We start from the raw sequence: 20,868 nt of genomic DNA, 5'->3' as shown, positions 1-20,868 counted from the left end.
ATGGCACCGGAATGATAGACCTCTTCGATAACATAGGGGCCTTCCCATTTAGAGAGAAGTTTGCCTGCAAAAAATCTTAAACGAGAGTTGTATAGCAATACATAATCACCTACATTAAACTCATGCTTTTGTATCCTTTTGTCATGCCATCTTTTAACTTTTTCTTTAAACAACTTGGCATTTTCATAAGCTTGGGTTCTCCATTCATCAAGTGAGCTAATATCAAATAACCTCTTCTCACCGGAAAGTTTAAAATCATAGTTGAGGTCTTTAATAGACCAATATGCCTTATGTTCTAGTTCGAGAGGTAAGTGACATGCTTTTCCATAAACCATTTTATATGGAGACATGCCCATAGGATTTTTGTATGTAGTTCTATAAGCCCATAATGCATCATCAAGTTTCTTGGACCAATTCTTTCTAGACCTATTAACAGTCTTTTGCAAAATTAATTTGAGCTCTCTATTGCTCAACTCTACTTGACCACTAGACTGTGGGTGATAAGGAGCTGCAATTCTATGATTAACATCATATTTAGTAAGCATTTTACGGAAAGCACCATGAATAAAGTGTGAACCACCATCAGTCATTAAATATCTAGGGACTCCAAACCTCGGAAAAATAACTTCTTTAAGCATTTTAATAGAAGTGTTATGATCAGCACTACTAGTTGGAATAGCTTCTACCCACTTAGTAATGTAATCAACAGCAACTAAAATATGTGTATATCCATTAGAGGCAGGAAAAGGTCCCATATAATCAAAGCCCCAAACATCAAATGGTTCAATAGCGAGTGAATAATTCATAGGCCTTTCTTGACGTCTACTAATATTACCAATTCTTTGACATTCATCACAAGACAAGACAAACTTACGGGCATCCTTGAAGAGAGTAGGCCAATAAAAACCAGATTGCAATACCTTATGTGCAGTTCTATCTCCAGCGTGGTGTCCTCCATAAGACTCGGAGTGACACTTGCGTAGGATCTGTTCCTGTTCATGCTCAGGTACACAACGTCTAATAACACCATCTACTCCTTCTTTATAAAGATGTGGGTCATCCCAAAAGTAATGTCTCAAGTCATAGAAAAACTTTTTCTTTTGCTGGTATGTGAAGCTAGGTGGTATAAACTTGCAACAATATAATTAGCATAATCAGCATACCATTGAGTACTACGAGAAGTACTTATAACATTTAATTGTTCATCAGGAAAGCTATCATTAATAGGTAGTGGGTCATCAAGAACATTCCCTAACCTAGACAAGTTGTCCGCAACGGGGTTCTCAGCTCCCTTTCTATCAACAATATGCAAATCAAATTCTTGTAGCAAGAGAACCCATCTAATAAGTCTAGATTTAGCATCTTTCTTTTCCATAAGGTATTTAATAGCAGCATGATCAGTGTGAATAGTTGCTTTAGAATCAACAATATAAGGTCTGAACTTATCACAAGCAAATACAACTGCTAAAAGCTCTTTTTCAGCAGTAGCATAATTTCTTTGAGCATTGTCTAGAGTCTTACTAGCATAATGAATAACATTCAATTTCTTATCAACTCTTTGCCCTAGAATAGCACCTACAGCATAATCACTAGCATCACACATAATTTCAAAGGGTAAATTCCAATCAGGTGGCTGAACAAAGGTGCAGAGACTAATGCTTTCTTAAGTGTTTCAAATGCTTCCACACAATCATCATCAAAGACAAATGGTATATCTTTTTGAAATAAATTAGTCAGAGGCCGAGAAATTTTTGAGAAGTCCTTAATGAACCTCCTATAAAATCCGGTGTGACCAAGGAAACTTCTTATACCTTTGATGTCCTTGGGACATGGCATCTTTTCAATAGCATCGACCTTGTCTTTATCAACTTCAATACCTCTTTCAGAAACTTTATGCCCCAAGACAATACCTTCATTAACCATAAAGTGGCACTTTCCCAATTCAAGACAAGGTTAGTTTCTTCACATCTCTGCAAAACTCGATCAAGATTGCTCAAGCAATCATCAAAAGAGGAACCATAGACGAAAAAATCATCCATGAAAACCTCACAAATCTTTTCACAAAAGTCAGAGAATATAGCCATCATGCATCTTTGAAAGGTAGCAGGTGCATTACATAAACCAAAAGGCATACATCTATAAGCAAAAGTACCAAAAGGGCATGTAAAAGTAGTCTTTGATTGATCTCTAGCCGACACAGGTATTTGAGAGAAACCAGAATAACCATCTAGAAAGCAATAGTGTGTATGTTTGCATAATCTTTCTAGCATTTGATCAATAAAAGGTAAGGGGTAATGATCTTTCTTAGTAGCCTTATTTAATTTACGGAAATCAATTACCATTCTATAACCTGTAATAATTCTTTGTGGAATCAATTCATCTTTATCATTAAGAACAACAGTAATACCTCCCTTCTTAGGGACACAATGGACAGGACTTACCCACTGACTATCAGCAACGGGACAAATTATACCTGCCTCCGGAAGCTTGAGTATTTCTTTTCTTACCACTTCTTTCATTTTAGGATTCAAACGCCGTTGAGGATCACGAAATGGCTTGGCATCTGCTTCCAAATTTATTTTATGTTGACATAGAGTGGGACTAATGCCCTTAAGATCATCCAGAGTATATCCAATAGCAGCATGATGCTTCTTCAGAGTTTTCAATAATCTTTCTTCTTCATGCTCTGTAAGGTTAGCACTACTAATAACAGGATATATCTTCTTTTCATCAAGATAAGCATGTTTAAGATTATCAGGCAACGGTTTAAGCTCAAACACAGGATCACCCTTGGGTGGAGGAGGATCCCCTAAAATTTCAATAGGCAAATTGTGTTGCAGAATAGGTTCCTGTTTAAAGAATACTTCATCTATTTCCCTTCTTTCATTCATGAACACATCATTTTCATGGTCTAGCAAATAGTGTTCTAAAGGATCACTAGGAGGTATGGCAATAGAAGCAACACCAATAATTTCATCCTTACTAGGTAATTCTTCCTCACGATGTTGTTTACTAAATTTAGAGAAATTAAAATCATGAACCATATCATCCAAGCCAATAGTAACAACATTCTTTTCGCAATCTATCCTAGCATTAACAGTGTTCAAGAAGGGTCTACCAAATATAATGGGACAAAAGCTATCCTGCGGAGAAGTAAGAACAAGAAAATTAGCAGGATATTTAGTTTTCCCACACAAGACTTCAACATCTCTAACAATTCCAATTGGTGAAATAGTATCTCTATTGGCAAGTTTAATTGTGACATCAATACCTTCTAACTCAGCAGGTGCAATTTCATTCTTACTTTCTTCGTATAAAGTATGCGGTATAACACTAGCACTCGCACCCATATCACATAAGCCATGATAACGATGATCTCCTATTTTAACAGAAATAACAGGCACGCCTACCGCAGGTCTATGTTTATCTTTAGCACAAGGTTTAGCAATTCTAGCAGTTTCACCTTCGAACTGAATAACATGCCCATCAATATTATCAGACAAGAGATCATTGACAATAGCAATATTAGGTTCTACCTTAACTTGCTCAGGGGGTGTATAAGTTCTAATATTGCTTTTATGAACAACAGTTGAAGCTTTAGCATGATCCTTTATTCTAATAGGGAAAGGTGGTTTCTCAACATAAGAAGTAGGAACAATAGGATCATTATAAGTGACAGTCTTTTCTTCAACTTTAATAGGTGCAACTACTTTTACTTCTATGGGAGGATGATATTTAAACCACTTCTCCTTAGGGAGATCAACATAAGTAGCAAAAGATTCACAGAAAGAAGCTACTATCTCAGAGTCAAGTCCATATTTAGTGCTAAACTTACGGAAAATATCGGTGTCCATAAAAGATTTAACACAATTAAACTTAAGTGTCATACCTGACTCCTTACCTTCGTCGAGGTCCCAATCTTCATAGTTGCGTTTAGTCCTATCCAATAAATTCCATCTGAATTCAATAGTCTTCATCATAAAAGAGCCAGCACAAGAAGTATCGAGCATGGTTTGATTATTATGAGAAAGCCGAGCATAAAAACTTTGCATAATTATTTCTCTCGAGAGCTCATGATTGGGGCATGAATATAACATTGATTTAAGCCTCCCCCGAGCTTGAGAGATGCTTTCTCCTTCGCGAGGCCAGAAGTTATATATATATAATTGCGATCATGATGAACAAGATGCATAGGGTAATACTTTTGATGAAATTCCAACTTCAATCTTTTATAGTTCCATGATCTCATATCATCACATAGCCTATACCATATCAATGTGTCTCCCTTCAAAGATAAAGGGAAGACCTTCTTCTTAGCAACATCATCGGGTATACCTGCAAGCTTAAATAATCCACAAACTTCATCCACATATATTAAGTGCTCATCAGGATGCTTTGTTCCATCTCCTGTAAAAGGGATAGATAGCAGTTTTTCCATCATACCCGAAGGAAATTCAAAAGGAGTTTCATTTTCAATAGGTTCAGTAGGTTGAGGAGCAACTCTTTGCTCTACTGGACGGGGTGAAGATACCCCAAACAAGCCCCTCAGAGAATTACTTTCCATAGTAACAAGTGACAGTAAATTTCAGCACACTATATAAATTTTTCCTTACCAAATTCCACCTACCAAAGGCGCTACACTCCCCGGCAACGGCGCCAGAAAAGAGTCCTGATGACCCACAAGTATAGGGGATGTATCGTAGTCCTTTCGATAAGTAAGAGTGTCGAACCCAACGAGGAGCAGAAGGAAATGATAAGCGGTTTTCAGCAAGGTATTCTCTGCAAGTACTGAAATAAGTGGTAACAGATAGTTTTGTGATAAGATAAATTGTAACGAGCAACAAGTAACAAAAGTAAATAAAGTGCAGCAAGGTGGCCCAATCCTTTTTATAGCAGAGGACAAGCCGGAACAAACTCTTAAAATAGGAAAAGTGCTCCCAAGGACACATGGGAATATCGTCAAGCTAGTTTTCATCACGTTCATATGATTCGCATTCGATACTTTGATAATTTGATATGTGGGTGGACCGGTGCTTGGGTGCTATTCTTACTTGAACAAGCATCCCACTTATGATATACCTCTATTGCAAGCATATGCAACTAAAACAAAAGTATTAAAGTAAACCTAACCATAGCATGAAACATGTGGATCCAAATCAACCCCTTACGAAGCAACGCATAAACTAGGGTTTAAGCTTCTGTCACTCTAGCAACCCATCATCTACTTATTACTTCCCAAATGTAATGTAGTCGATGTTCACATAACACCACTAGAGGCTAGACAACATACATCTTATCAAAATATCAAACGAATACCAAATTCACATGACTACTAATAGCAAGACTTCTCCCTTGTCCTCAGGAACAAACGTAATTACTCACAAAGCATATCCATGTTCATAATCAGAGGGGTAATAATATGCATATAGGATCTGAACATATGATCTTCCACCAAATAAACCAACTAGCATCAACTACAAGGAGTAATCAACACTACTAGCAACCTACTAGCACCAATCCCGGACTTTGAGACAAGAATTGGATACAAGAGATGAACTAGGGTTTGGAGATGAGATGGTGCTGGTGAAGATGTTGATGGAGATTGCCCTCTCCTAATGAGAGGAGCGTTGGTGATGACGATGGTGATGATTTCCCCCTCCCGGAGGGAAGTATCCCCGGCAAAACAGCTCTGCCAGAGCTCTAGATTGGTTCCGCCAAGGTTTCGCCTCGTGGCAGCGGAGTCTCGTCCCGAAAGGTTCCCTCTGATTTTTTTCTCATCGAAAGACTTCATATAGGAGAAGATGGACATTGGAGAGCCACCAGGGGGCCCACGAGGTAGGGGGCGCGCCCCCCACCCTCGTGAGCAGGGTGTGGGCCCCTTGGCCTTCATCTTTTGCGAGGATTTTTCTTTATTTATTTTAAGATGTTCCATGGAGTTTCAGGACTTTTGGAGTTGTGTAGAATAGGTCTCTAATATTTGCTCCTTTTCCAACCTAGAATTCCAGCTGCCAGCATTCTTCCTCCTTATGTAAACCTTGTAAAATAAGAGAGAATAGCCATAAGTATTGTGACATAAAGTGAAATAACAGTCCATAATGCAATAAATATCAATATAAAAGCATGATGCAAAATGGACGTATCAAGCACCAGCCGCACTGGTCCTCAGTCCAATCGTGGATGGCTTTCGACTCACCAAAGTACTCATGGACGGCAGCAGTGGATTAAACCTCATCTATGAGAAAACTCTTCAAAAGATGGAAATAGACTAGAACCGCATTGAGCAAAGTAGCACAACCTTCAGAGGAATCATCCCCAGTCGGGAAGCACACTGCGCTGGGAAAATCACACTAGATGTGGTATTCGGCACCACGGAGAACTATAGGTCCGAAGAAATTACATTTCAAGTGGCCCCGTTCAGTAGTGGATACCACACCCTTTTAGGACGTGAGGCGTTCACGATCTTCCAAGCCGTGCCCCATTATGGGTACATGAAGCTCAAAATGCCCGGGCCCAATGGAATCATCACTCTCGCTAGTGATCCGGACATAGCACTCCGTGTCGAAAACAAAACAGTCGCATTGGCCCTCGAGGCGTTACCCAAAGCCCTTTTGGTCAAGGAATTAACTGCGCTACGCTCTACAGTGGACAAGGACGACATAATACTTGACAAGAGATCCAAGTTCACCTCTTTTAAACCAGCGGATGAAATAGTCAAATTCCAAGTCCACCCAACGGACCCTACAAAAACAGCCTCCATTGGGGCACAGTTAAACCCCCATCATGGACACCGCACTACGAGAGTTCCTGCGCGAGAATTGGGACATATTCACCTGGCACCCGTCAGACATGCCAGGAATCCCATGGAGACTGGACGAACACAGCCTCAATATCCTAAAGGGATTCAAGCCAATCAAGCAGGCTCTTCGGCGTTTCTTCGAAGCTAAGAGATAGGTCATGGGAGAGGAACTAGCCAAGTTATTGGAGGCCGGATTCATCAGAGAAATAAAACACCCGGACTGGCTAGCAAACCTAGTGATGGTACCAAAGAAGGATAAATCCTGGCGCCTTTGTGTCGATTTTAAGGACCTCAATAAAGCTTTCCCAAAGGATCCATTCCCCCTCCCCCGCATTAATCAAATTATCGATGCTACCTCAGGACACGTGTCATTGTGTTTCCTCGACGCATACTCCGGTTACCACCAAATCAAGATGGCGGAGTCCGACCAAGCCACAACGGCATTCATCACACCATACGGTGCCTTCTGTTTCAACACAATGCCTTTTGGGCTCAAAAACACCGGCGCAACATATCAGCGCATGATTCAGACATGTCTGGAGAAACAAATCGTCAAACAGTAGAGGCATACATAGATGATGTGGTCGTCAAAACCAAACACGTCGACTCTCTGATAGACGACTTGAGGCTCACATTTTACAACCTCCGAACATACGACATCAAGCTCAATCCGGAAAAATGCGTTTTCGGTGTACCAGCCAGAAAGCTCCTGGGTTTCATTTTCTCCAGTAGAGGTATTGAAGCTAATCCGGCCAAAATCCGAGCTTTGTCATAGTTGGCTACCCCAACAGACCTCAAACAAATCCAGAAGTTAACTGGATGTGTGGCGGCTCTAAGCCGCTTTATCTCCCGCTTAGGAGAAAAGGCATTACCCCTTTATCGCCTCCTTCGGTGCATCGAACACTTCGAGTGGACGGACGCTGCCACAGCCGGATTGGATGAAATAAAAGCCATACTGGCAACCAACCCAATCCTGGCCGCGCCGAACATCGGCGAACCAATGCTATTATACATTGCGGCAACTCATCAAGTTGTAAGCGCAGTGCTTGTCGTCAAACGAGAAGCGGACGGACATAAATTCCCTCTTCAAAAGCTGGTATATTATGTATCCACTGTCCTCACTCCATGCAAATCACGGTACCCACATTATCAAAAGATAGCCTATGCGGTATTCATGGCATCCCGGAAACTGCGACACTACTTTCAAGAGTGTTCGATTACAGTAGCCTCGGAGGTGCCACTCAATGATATTATAAACAACCGTGACACCACGGGCCGGATTGCCAAATGGGCCATTGATCTCCTCCCGTTAAACATAACATACAAACCTCGGCGAGCCATTAAATCGCAAGTATTGGCCGACTTTGTCGCCGAATGGACGGAAGCCGAACTCCCTAAAGAGTATGACGCATACTCCAATTGGATTATGCACTTCGACGGCCCCAAAATGCTGGCTGGACTGGGGGCTGGCGTCGTCCTGACATCCCCAACCAGAGATACAGTTCAATATGTACTACAGATACTGTATACAGACTCCAACAATTCAGCCGAATACGAAGCCCTGTTACATGGTCTTCGGATGGCAGTTTCCATGGGCATTAAGCTCATGGAGGTGCGTGGGGATTCAAACCTTGCAATATCCCAAATAAATGGAGACTTTGATGCCAAGGATCCGAAGATGGCGTCCTATCGTAACGTCGTCCTAAAGATGTCAGCTCGGTTCGAGGGGCTCGAATTTCACCATGTGGCTCGGGAAAACAATCAGGCGGTGGATATCCTCGCCCGCATCGGTGCAAAACGTGATGCGGTCCCCCCCAACATCTTTTTAGAGAGGTTATTTAAGCCATCTGTGGTACGGGAGGGGGACACCAGCAATAGTAGTCCGGACCCGGCCACAACGCTCGATACCGAACACTCTGACATAATCGGAGGCTCTGCCATCGAAACAACACCTTCAGCCCACATAATAATGGCCATCATAGCCCCGTGGACAGAACCATTCCTGGCCTACCTAACTAGGCAGGAACTTTCGGAGGATCAAAATAAGGCACGCTGCATAGTGCGGTGATCTAAGGCCTACAGGGTCCATGAGGGAGAACTGTATAAAAAAGCACTACCGGAGTCCTTCAAAGGTGCATCTCCTAAGAGGAAGGGCGGAAACTTTTGGCAGAAATTCACGCCGGACTCGGCGGCCACCACGCCGCAGCCCGGGCTCTTGTAAGCAAGGCCTTCCATACAGGATTCTATTGGTCGACGGCCCGGGCAGATGCACAGGACTTGGTCCAACACTGTGCCGGTTGCTAGCTTTTTGCAAATCAAAGCCACATGCCACCCACCGCCCTCCAAACAATCCCCATTACATGGCCCTTCGCGGTCTGGGGGCTTGACATGGTCGGACCCCTTAAAGGGGGAACCCACAAGAAAAAATACTTACTGGTCATGGTGGATAAATTCACCAAATGGATAGAAGCCAAACCTGTTAAAACAGTCGAATCCGGACCGGTGATAGACTTCATATCCGGGGTCGTACACCGTTATGGTGTCCCCCACAGCATCATCACTGACAATGGCACGAACTTCACGGTCGATGAGGTAAAACTCTGGTGCAGCAAAATGGGCATCAAGCTCGATTATGCTTCCGTCTATCACCCACAAACCAATGGCCAAGTTGAGCAAGCAAATGGTCTTATCATGAGCGGCATTAAACCCAGATTAGTGCGGTCCTTAACGGAGTCTAACACGCACTGGGTAGAGGAGCTCGACTCTGTACTCTAGGGGCTGCGGACCACGCCGAATCGTAGTACCGGATATACACCCTTCTTTATGGTGTACGGCGCAGAGGCAGTCTTGCCCTGTGACATAGTTCATGACTCACCTCGAGTGCGCATGTACGAAGAAAGAAAAGCCGAGCTCGATCGGCAGGACAATCTGGACACCCTGGAGGAGGAGCGCGATGTGGCAAAAGCCCGTTCCGCATTTTATCAGCAACAGGCTCGCAGATACCAAAGCAGAGAAGTGCGGGCCAAAACTTATAATGTTGGCGAGTTAGTTCTACGCCTGCTGGAGAAGAAAAAGTCCAAGATCGAGCCCAAATGGGAAGGACCCTTCATTATTGACCAAGTTCTGACCGGTGGAGCGTACCGTCTGCGGGATGCATCGAATAATCGACTCGAGCCGAACCCATGGAACGCAGCCAGGCTCCGAAGATTCTACGCCTAGCGCCGGACTCTATGTTCGTCTCCTTCCTCTGTCCATTTTTTGCATATACATTATCTGTCTTGTTTTTCTTTCTTTCTCTCCTTTATTCTTTCTCTTGGCCTTCAAGGGCCAACTTGTGCCTTGCCTGCACATTATGGATGCGCTAGCCGCGCTCATCATACCTGGGGGCTTCTTTCATAGAAGCTTAATTATTTATCTGGGCATCATGCCCCGCACATGTGTTATACTTCCGCATGTACCTTTTCCGCCATTATATGCATCGATATGAGTTAAGTTTTGGCCAAGCTGGGTTGCCCGACTCTTGTATTTATGCCCTACGTTCTCGTTAGTTCGGCTAGGGCATAAGGGGAGCACCTCTGCGATTGCTACTGCCGGGTCAGCCGGATGTGTACCTCAGATTGGGTGAAGCCGAAAGCTAGCGTTCTTAAGGGAATATTCGGTCGGTGAACAAAAGATGATTTTTATTTATTTTCCATATGTGCCCCCAGATGTTTTTTCCTACGTTTCCTCTCGCAGTCCGTACATGCACTTTAGGGCATGCGTACCCAGGGAAAGGAACCCTTAACGAAACTATTCTCCCTGAAGATGTTTCTTACTACCCATGTGATATAACATAACTAGTTGGGCACTTGTTTGTTCAAGCACTAATGACCCCTACGCCTGGTCTCCACGCATACCCTGGTTCTTATATAACTGAGCGGGTATTCGGATACACTCCGGACTATCGGGTCCCGAGGTTGAAGCGAAAAGGTCTGCCACGACAAATGATATACAATCCGGCTAGAAGGCATTATACATGTCACTTTAATTACATAGTCATGCAGACTGACTAAATTCCTCTTCTATACCATCCAACAGGTGGTCTAGCCTACAATCCTATTGTGAATACTTTGCGGCTAATTCTACTTGCCCATAAACTAAGCTAACGGGGATCTCTTTTCTGTCGGGCCCCACAGGTCCGACCTCGGCCATGTGATTTGGGTCAGCCTTGGTATACCACGTCTTCACCATGGCCCAGGCTTCTCTGGCACCTTGACGGCAGGCCGATATCTTCCATAATCGGAAGCGCCACCGCACTCCCTTGAGCTTCTCCGTAAGCTCTACAATGCCTTCTGGCAGGGAGACGGATGGCCACAAGGCCTGGGCAACACCTTGCATCACCTGCCGAACTTGTTCGTGCAGTTGTGAGAGCTCGGATAGAAGATCACCCGCAGACCCGGGCATTTCCTCCGCGGGACGACCCGTTAGCATACCTGCAGACATAACGCTGTTAGCCGGCTTCTTCGCCGAACTCCTTCAAAAGGGTTCGTTTAAGCACTTACTGAAAATGCCGCGTCGAAGCCGCTTATTCTCCTTCTCGGAGTCCGCAAGCTGGGCTCGAACATCTTTCAGTTCCACGCTCAGCTTGGTATTGGCGTCTTGGAGATTGTTTTTCTCCCGCCTGATCTCAGTCAGCACGTGTTCGCCAGCCTTAGCTGTCGCACGACATGCTGGTCCTCCGGATTTTCTCCGAATTCATCTGCAACATCTCTTGTTAGATTTGCAGCCACGCCACATGCTATATGGTAACCATCATTCTTTAAAACAAATGTTACCAGCGGGGGGATTTTTAGGTTCCTTCAATGCGGCAACAGCGGCCCGCAGTTGGGTCTTGCATTCCTCCAGCTCCTGTGCAAGTCGAGTATTCTTCTCTGTAAGAACCTGCACAATAAGATGATCCTTAAATCAGTTCTGCTAACTGTTTCAAGTCTTAGGGGCTACTGATACATATAATCATCAGATTTACTTACCCGTACATCCTTTACATGCTGGTCCGTGGCTCTGGTTAGACCATCTTGAGCAGCATGGAGGTACGCCTCTCCAGAATTAAAGGCATCGAATGCCTCTGGTGAGAAGCAAGCGTCGCGGAGTACGGCCCGGCGACGCCTATGATTCAAGGCACTCTCCACTTCTGAATTTTTAGCGGATAATCTATCTGCATCCTTGGTAGGGGGATTATCCAGCGTCCTCCCCAGATCGGCTTCCGCCTCTGTGTCCGGCCCTGGAGCCCGACCGGTGGAAGTGTGATCGGCAGCATCATCGGACATATTCTGGCGAGTGTTTTTCTGTTAAAGAAACATGGGTGTCATTACATTTCGAGAAAGACGACAACCACGGAGCGGGGTTTCTGTTATACCTTTGCGTCGGCGTCTCCGTCCTGACCGCCTTCCTTTTTGGCCTGCCCGGCCTCGGTGCCTCTTGTTGGCGAGTTGCTGCGGGTTCGGCAGGGCGTCCCGAATGCCTTCCCTATAAAAAAACACCACATGTATATGGTAGGTGAAGTGTCTAAAAGGGGATCCTAGTTTTTGGAGTTGGGATTTTTGGGTTTTTCTTACGTGCGATGCAGGAAGCAGTCCGGGATAGTCGGCCGTAATGGCCACCATGGCATCATCACAGCTTAACTGATAGAACTGCCGGTCTATCAGCTCCACGAATATGACCGGATCTTCTTCGAGTCCGGAGTCGAGGGCCCGGTCATGGTCCTCTGGTTGTGGGGAGGGGCTGCTGACCTCCTTTATGGCTTTTCGCAGTTCCTGCCGCAAAATGGCATGGTGCATACCTACGATAAAGAATGCGGGAAAGAATGTGAGTAAGGGGATATAACTCACCCATCTTGGAGGATTGTACATGGAGAATCCATCCCGTGGCTTGATGCGGATGAAGTCCTCTTCCTCTCCCTTGAAAAATTCGGACAGAATTTTTGCTAAAGCGGCAGCATTGTCCGGACCCTTACGCCCGCAACGGGTGGCGTCATCCGCCCCGTTAAAACACCACAAGGGGTGCCCTTGATATTGAAGTGGTTGCACTCCCCGCATTATGCATATTGACATAACTTCGATTACTATCAATCCTGATTGAGCCAGTGCTTTAATCCAGTTCATCAGGTAGAAGACTTCTCCATTGTCTTCCTCCTCGGGGCTCCGTGGGCGCCAACTTCAGCGTTTCTTCAGAGGAGCATTGCTGAACTCAGGAAGACCCCGCCGAACAGGGTTCGGAAGGGGAACGTCCTCCATATAAAACCATTCTGAAGGCTAGTCTTCGGACGACTTCTTCGAGGTACCGGACAGGTATCCGGTTCCGGTGATGCGCCATATTTCGGCTCCGCCCACTTGATAAAGTGACCCCCTCTATGTGTGAGGGACGAGGCAAAATAGCCTTTTCCACAGCTTGAAATGAGCCTCGCAACCCAGGAACAACTCACAGAGAGAAACATAGCCGGCAATGTTTAAAATGGAGGCAGGGGTGAAATTGTGTAATTGGAGGTCGTAGAACTCCAGGAGCCCGCGGAGGAATGGATGAATTGGAAATCCGAGTCCCCTTAGTAAATAAGGAACAAGGCAGACCCGCTCCCCCGTAGAGGGACTAGGGAAGCTCTCCGCTTGCTCCCCGCCATTGTAGGTGGCAAGCCCGGCTCGAACGGGCACCATGTATGTGGAGGGAGAAATCCATTAGTCTGCAGTTCAATTAATCGACTGTGTGGGACTGAACACCTCTCCCAATCACCGGGCTTAGGGCTACGGGGCGGGAGGAGGAGCTCCGAAGGTCGGCCATGCTGGAATGGATCTTTCCGAAGCGCGCTCTGATGGATTCTCGCTGGGGGAGGATGGTATGGATCGGATCTGAGAATCCACATCCTTTTAATAGACAATTTATTTATCTGGCTAGGGGGGCGAATGTAAAAATGCCCTGGCGCCTTGTATTCATTCGACGCGTGGGAGATAGCCCTTATTGGGTGCAGAAGCCAAGAGGTCCAAATATTTATGGGACCGGACACTGCTTTACAAATGTTCGAAATATGGAGAAGAACCCGCCTTGCAATGCCGAAGACAACACTGCGCGCCGGACTCATCGTCATTGAAGCCTGGTTCGGGGGCTACTGAGGGAGTCCTGGATTAGGGGGTCTCCGGACAGTCGGACTATTGGACTATGAAATACATGATTGAAGACTTCGTCCTGTGTCCGGATAGGACTCTACTTGGCGTGGAAGGCAAGCTAGGCAATACGGATATGTATATCTCCTCCTTTGTAACCGACCTTGTGTAACCCTAGCCCCCTCCGGTGTCTATATAAACCAGAGGGTTTTAGTCTGTAGGACAACATACAATCATACCATAGGGTAGCTTCTAGGGTTTAGCCTCTCCGATATCGTGGTAGATCAACTCTTGTAATACTCATATCATCAAGAATAAATCAAGCAGGACGTAGGGTTTTCCTCCATTAAGAGGGCCCGAACCTGGGTAAAACATCGTGTCCCCTACCTCCTGTTACCATCCGCCTTAGACGCACAGTTCGGGACCCCCTACCCGAGATCCGCCGGTTTTGACACCGACATTGGGGATGCTAGTTTTGCTATGACTACTATTTGTTGCAATGATCATGATTGGGGTGATTCTTCTTTTGATCTTGAAAATATATTTAAGCACCATGATGAATATGAGATTGATAATATTGTTTGCAATATTATTGAAAGTGGGTTTGGAAGAGTGTCAACTTTAGATCCCGCATATTTGGAGAATGTTCAATCTTATGAAGTTTTTGATAAAAGTGGGTTTGGGGAGGTCATGACTTTAGTTAATGTTAATCCCACTATTTTGGAAGAGTGTCAACTTTGCATACATGTGGATCTTGTTAAGAATATGTTTTATGATAGCTATGTTGTTGAATTTGCTTATGATCCTACATGTAATTATTATGAGAGAGGAAAATATGGTTGTACAAATTTTCATGTTACTAGATTACCTCTCATTATGTTGAGATTGCTATTGTTTCTTTCCGCTTTCTTGCATATGCTATTTTTTTCTTTCCTTGATAATTTGTTTGACTATAAGATGCCTATGCATAGGAAATATGTTAGACTTATATTCCTTTGTCACGTGTTCTATGATGCCCTCTTTGTGCTTCAATTCTTGTCTTTCATGTGAGCATCATTGAAAAATTATGCCTAGCTAGGGGCGTTAAACGATAGCGCTTATTGAGAGGCAACCCAATTTTATTTTTATTCCTAGCTTTTTGCTCCTGTTTAGTAATAAATAATTTATCTAGCCTCTATTGTGGTTGTGTTTTTTTTAATTAGTGTTTGTGCCAAGTAGAACCGTTGGGAAGACTTGGGAAAAGTCTTTTTGATCTTGCTGTAAAAAACAGAAACTTTAGCGCTCACGAGAATTGCTGCCTTTTTTATTTGGAAAGTGATATTTAGTTAATTATTTTTGCAGATGATTAATAGATAAATTACTCACGTCCAGAAATTTATTTTAGAATTTTTGGGGTTCCAGAACTTGCGTTAGCTACAGATTACTACAGACTGTTCCGTTTTTGACATATTCTGTTTTTCGTGTGTTGTTTGCTTATTTTGCTGAATCCCAAGCTTGGGAATGCCCCGGAAGGTATCCTCTCTTTCGTCTACTTCCATCGGTAACTTTACTTGGAGCTATATTTTTATTTACCACATGGTATGTGTTTTGCTTGGAGCGTCTTGTATTATTTGAGTCTTTATTTGTTAGTTTTCCATGATCATCCTTTTTGTACACACCTTTTGAGAGAGACACACATGATTCAGAAATTGTTAGAATACTCTATGTGCTTCACTTATATCTTTTGAGTTATACAGTTTTTGCTCTAGTGCTTCACTTATATCTTTTAGGGCACGGTGGTGGATTTGTTTTATAGAAACTATTGTTCTCTCATGCTTCACTTAGATTATTTTGAGAGTCCTACAAAACAGCATGGAATTTTCTTTAATTATGTTAGGCATTCAAGATTAATTAAAAAATTCTTATGAGTGTGTTGAATACTATGAGAAGTTTGATACTTGGTAATTGTTTTGAGATATGGAGATGGTGATATTAGAGTTGTGCTAGTTGAGTAGTTGTGAATTTGAGAAATGCTTGTGTTCAAGTTTGTGATTCCCGTAGCATGCATGTATAGTGAACCGTTATGTGAAGAAGTTGGAGCATGAGTTATTTATTGATTGTCTTCCTTATGAGTGGCGGTCGGGGACGAGCGATGGTCTTTTCCTACCAATCTATCCCCCTAGGAGCATGTGCGTAGTACTTTGCTTCAATAACTAATAGATTTTTGCAATAAGTATGTGAGTTCTTTATGACTAATGTTGAGTCCATGGATTATACGCACTCTCACCCTTCCACCATTGCTAGCCTCTCTAATACCGCGCACCTTTCGCCGGTATCATACACCCACCATATACCTTCCTCAAAGCAGCCACCATTCCTACCTATCATGGCATTTCCATAGCCATTCCGAGATATATTGTCATGCAACTTTCCATCGTTCCGTTTACTATGACACGCTCCATCATTGTCATATTGCTTTGCATGATCATGTAGTTGACATTTTAGTTGTGGCAAAGCCACTGTTCATAATTCTTTCGTACAAGTCACTCATGCATCATTGTTATCCCGGTATACCGCCGGAGGAATTCATATAGAGTCATACTTTGTTCTAGTATCGAGTTGTAACCATTGAGTTGTAAATAAATAGAAGTGTGATGATCATCATTCATAGAGTATTGTCCCAAAAAAAGAAAAAGGCCAAATAAAAAAAGGAAGGCCCAAAAATATATATAAAAAGGGACAATATTACTATCCTTTTCCCACACTTGTGCTTCAAAGTAGCACCATGATCTTCATGATAGAGAGTCTCCTATGTTGTCACTTTCATATACTAGTGGGAATTTTTCATTATAAAACTTGGCTTGTATATTCCAATGATGGGCTTCCTCAAAATGCCCTACATCTTCGTGAGCAAGCAAGTTGGATGCACACCCACTTAGTTCTTTTTGTTGAGCTTCCATATACTTATAGCTCTAGTGCATCCGTTGCATGGAAATCCCTACTCACTCATATTGATGGGCATCTCCGTAGCCCGTTGATACGCCTACTTGATGTGAGACTATCTTCTCCCTTTTTGTCTTCTCCACAACCACCATTCTATTCCACATATAGTGTTATGTCCATGGCTCACTCTCATGTATTGCGTGAAGATTGAAAAAGTTTGAGAACACCAAAAGTATGAAACAATTGCTTGGCTTGTCATTGGGGTTGTGCATGATTTAAATACTTTGTGTGGTGAAGATGGAGCATAGCCAGACTATATGATTTTGTAGGGATAACTTTCTTTGGCCATGTTATTTTGAAGAGACATAATTGCTTAGTTAGTTTGCTTGAAGTATTATTATTTCTATGTCAATACTGAACTTTTGTCTTGAATCTTTCGGATCTGAATATTCATACCACAATTAAGAGAATTACATTGAAATTATGCCAAGTAGCATTCCACATCAAAAATTCTGTTTTTATCATTTACCTACTCGAGGACGAGCAGGAATTAAGCTTGGGGATACTTGATACGTCTCCAACGTATCTATAATTTTTTTTATTCCATGCTATATTATATCCAGTTTGGACATTATTGGGATTTATTATACACTTTTATATTATTTTTGGGACTAACCTATTAACCGGAGGCCCAACCCAGAATTGTTGTTTTTGCCTATTTCAGAGTTTCATAGAAAAAGAATATCAAACGGAGTCCAAACGGAATGAAACCTTCGAGAACGTGATTTTAGGAACGAACATGATCCAGAGGACTTGGACCCTGCGTCAAGAAAGCAACCAAGAGGGCACGAGGTAGGGGGCGTGCCTACCCCCCCCCCCCAGGCGCCCCCTCCACCCTCGTGGGGCCCATGTTGCTCCACTGACGTACTTCTTCCTCCTATATATACCTACGTACCCCCAAACTACCAGATACGGAGCCAAAACCCTAATTCCATCGCCGTAACTTTCTATACCCGTGAGATCCCATCTTGGGGCCTTTTTGGAGCTCCGCCGGAGGGGGCGTCGATCACGGAGGGCTTCTACATCAACACCATAGCCTCTCCGATGAAGTGTGAGTAGTTTACTTCAGACCTTCGGGTCCATAGTTATTAGCTAGATGGCTTCTTCTCTCTTTTTGGATCTCAATACAAAGTTCTCCCCCTCTCTTGTGGAGATCTATTCAATGTAATCTTATTTTGCGGTGTGTTTGTTGAGATCGATGAATTGTGGGTTTATGATCAAGTTTATCTATGAACAATATTTGAATCTTCTCTGAATTCTTTTATGTATGATTGGTTATCTTAGCAAGTCTCTTCGAATTACTAGTTTGGTTTGGCCTCCTAGATTGATCTTTCTTGCAATGGGAGCAGTGCTTAGCTTTGGGTTCAATCTTGCGGTGTCCTTTCCCAGTGACAGTAGGGGCAGCAAGGAACGTATTGTATTGTTGCCATCGAGGATAACAAGATGGGGTTTATATCATATTGCATGAGTTTATCCTTCTACATCATGTCATCTTGCTTAAAGCGTTACTCTGTTCTTTTGAACTTAATACTCTAGATGCATGCTGGATAGCGGTCGATGTGTGGAGTAATAGTAGTAGATGCAGGCAGGAGTCGGTCTACTTGTCTCGGACATGATGCCTATATACATGATCATACCTAGATATTCTCATAACTGTGCTCAATTTTGTCAATTGCTCAACAGTAATTTGTTTACCCACCATAATACTTATGCTCTCGAGAGAAGCCACTAGTGAAACCTATGGCCCTCGGGTCTATTTTCCATCATGTTAATCTTCCGTCAACAAGCTATTTTCTTTTCCGTTTATTTTGCTTTCTTTACTTTGCATCTTTATCATAAAAATACCAAAAATATTATCTTATCATATCTATCAGTTCTCACTTTCGTAAGTGACCGTGAAGGGATTGACAACCCCTTTATTGCGTTGGTTGCGAGGATTTTATTTGTTTGTGTAGGTGCGAGGGACTCGTGTGTGGCCTCCTACTGGATTGATACCTTGGTTCTCAAAAACTGAGGGAAATACTTACGCTACTTTGCTGCATCACCCTTTCCTCTTCAAGGGAAAACCACCGCAGTGCTCAAGAGGTAGCACTGTGCGTCTAGGATCGATGGTAACAGGAGACGGGGGACACGATGTTTACCCAGGTTCGGGCCCTCTCTATGGAGGTAATACCCTACTTCCTGCTTGATTGATCTTGATGAATATGAGTATTACAAGAGTTGATCTACCACAAGATCGTAATGGCTAAACCCTAGAAGTCTAGCCTATGTGGGTATGGTAATGAGTATATGTGTTGTCCTTTCCGGACTATCCCCTTCGGTTTATAAAGACACCGAGGGGATCTAGGGTTTACATGGAGTCGGTTACATAAGAAGGAATCTTCGGTCGCCAAGCTTGCCTTCCACGCCAAGTAGAGTCCAATCCGGACACGGTTCAGTCTTTGGTCTTCATGTCTTCATAGCCCATCAGTCCGGCCCTTGGATAATAGGCCGGGCGCCCGAGGACCCCTTAGTCCAGGACTCCCTCAACGGCCATGGTGGGATAGACAAGGTTGCTTCTTCGTGGACCCTTCGTGGGTGGAGCCCTTCGTGGACTCGCGCAACCGTTACCCTTCGTGGGTTGAAGTCTCCATCAACGTGGATGTACGATAGCACCACCTATCGGAACCACACCAAAAATCTCTGTGTCTCCAATTGTGTTTACACACTCCAATCCCATCCCTTTACATTATTGCAATGTGCATGCTTTACTTTCCGCTGCTCATATACTCGTGTCATGCTTGCTTGATATGTATTGTGAATGTTTAAACTTGTGCCAAAACTCTACTTAAATCTAAAGAAGTTAAAAATTGTAACTTTTCTTGATTAGAGTCTATCCCCCCCCCTCTAGACACCTCTTCTCGATCCTTGGAGGAAGATGGCTGAGTCTATGTTGGGGAGTCTTAGACGTAGAGTGCCTATTCTTGATGGAGAGTATTTTCATGAGTGGAAAAATGAGATGCTTGAGATTTTCAATGAATATCATTTGAACAAGTACATTACTAGCCCTTGTGCACCTCATGTTGATCCTTTGCATCCTACCCTTGATGAGTCTATTGACATGATCCGTAATCTTAGAACTATCAATTTAATCACTAGAGTTTTGCCTAGAAACTTGCTTAATAGCTTGCCTGCTCTTGATTGTGCCTACACCATATGGAGATTCCTTGAGGAATGATTCCCAAACTATTCCTTGAAAATCTAGATGAGAATCTCCATAAGTCTATTTCCTTGAGTAAGATGAGTTCCAATGACCCCAAATTTGGTGATTGCTTATTTGAACTTACAATCTTACGAGTGCCAAATGAGATGTTGGAATCATTAGCAATATCATCTCCGAAGTCATTAGAATTCATAGAGATGAACATTGTTACGGTCATACTTCTAATGAATTACCCTCTTTAGGAGTTGATCAATCACAAGACGATATAGAACACGGATACTATGATGAGGATGATGATAGTGACTATGATCTTGATGATGCAATGAGACACTTTGGTCTAATGGCTAATCTTTGTGGCATATGGCTGGAGGAAAGTAATGGGTCCTCGATAGTGGATGTACTAATCATATGACCGAAGACAAAGATATGTTTCGTGAGCTTGCTGAAAACAATGGCCCACGAAAGTATGTCACTTTTGGTGATAACTCAAAGGGTAAGGTGGTTGGCCTTGGTAAAGTGGTCACTCACATGATAGCTCCATACAAAATGTTATGCTCGTTGAATCTCTTGGCTATAGTTTACTTTCCGTATCTAGACTTGCCGACTTTGGTTTCAATGTCCTATTTACTGAAGTAGATTGCAAATTGTTTCATAGAGATAATCATAAAATGGTCTTTACCGGTATACAAATAGGTGATCTTTACATTGTTGATTTCACTAAAAAGGCTCAACCTAGAACTTGCCTAATTGCTAAATCT

This window comes from Triticum aestivum, chromosome 7A (assembly GCF_018294505.1).
Source record: "Triticum aestivum cultivar Chinese Spring chromosome 7A, IWGSC CS RefSeq v2.1, whole genome shotgun sequence".
Classification (NCBI taxonomy): domain Eukaryota; kingdom Viridiplantae; phylum Streptophyta; class Magnoliopsida; order Poales; family Poaceae; genus Triticum; species Triticum aestivum.
Note: the sequence above shows the minus strand (reverse complement) of the source record.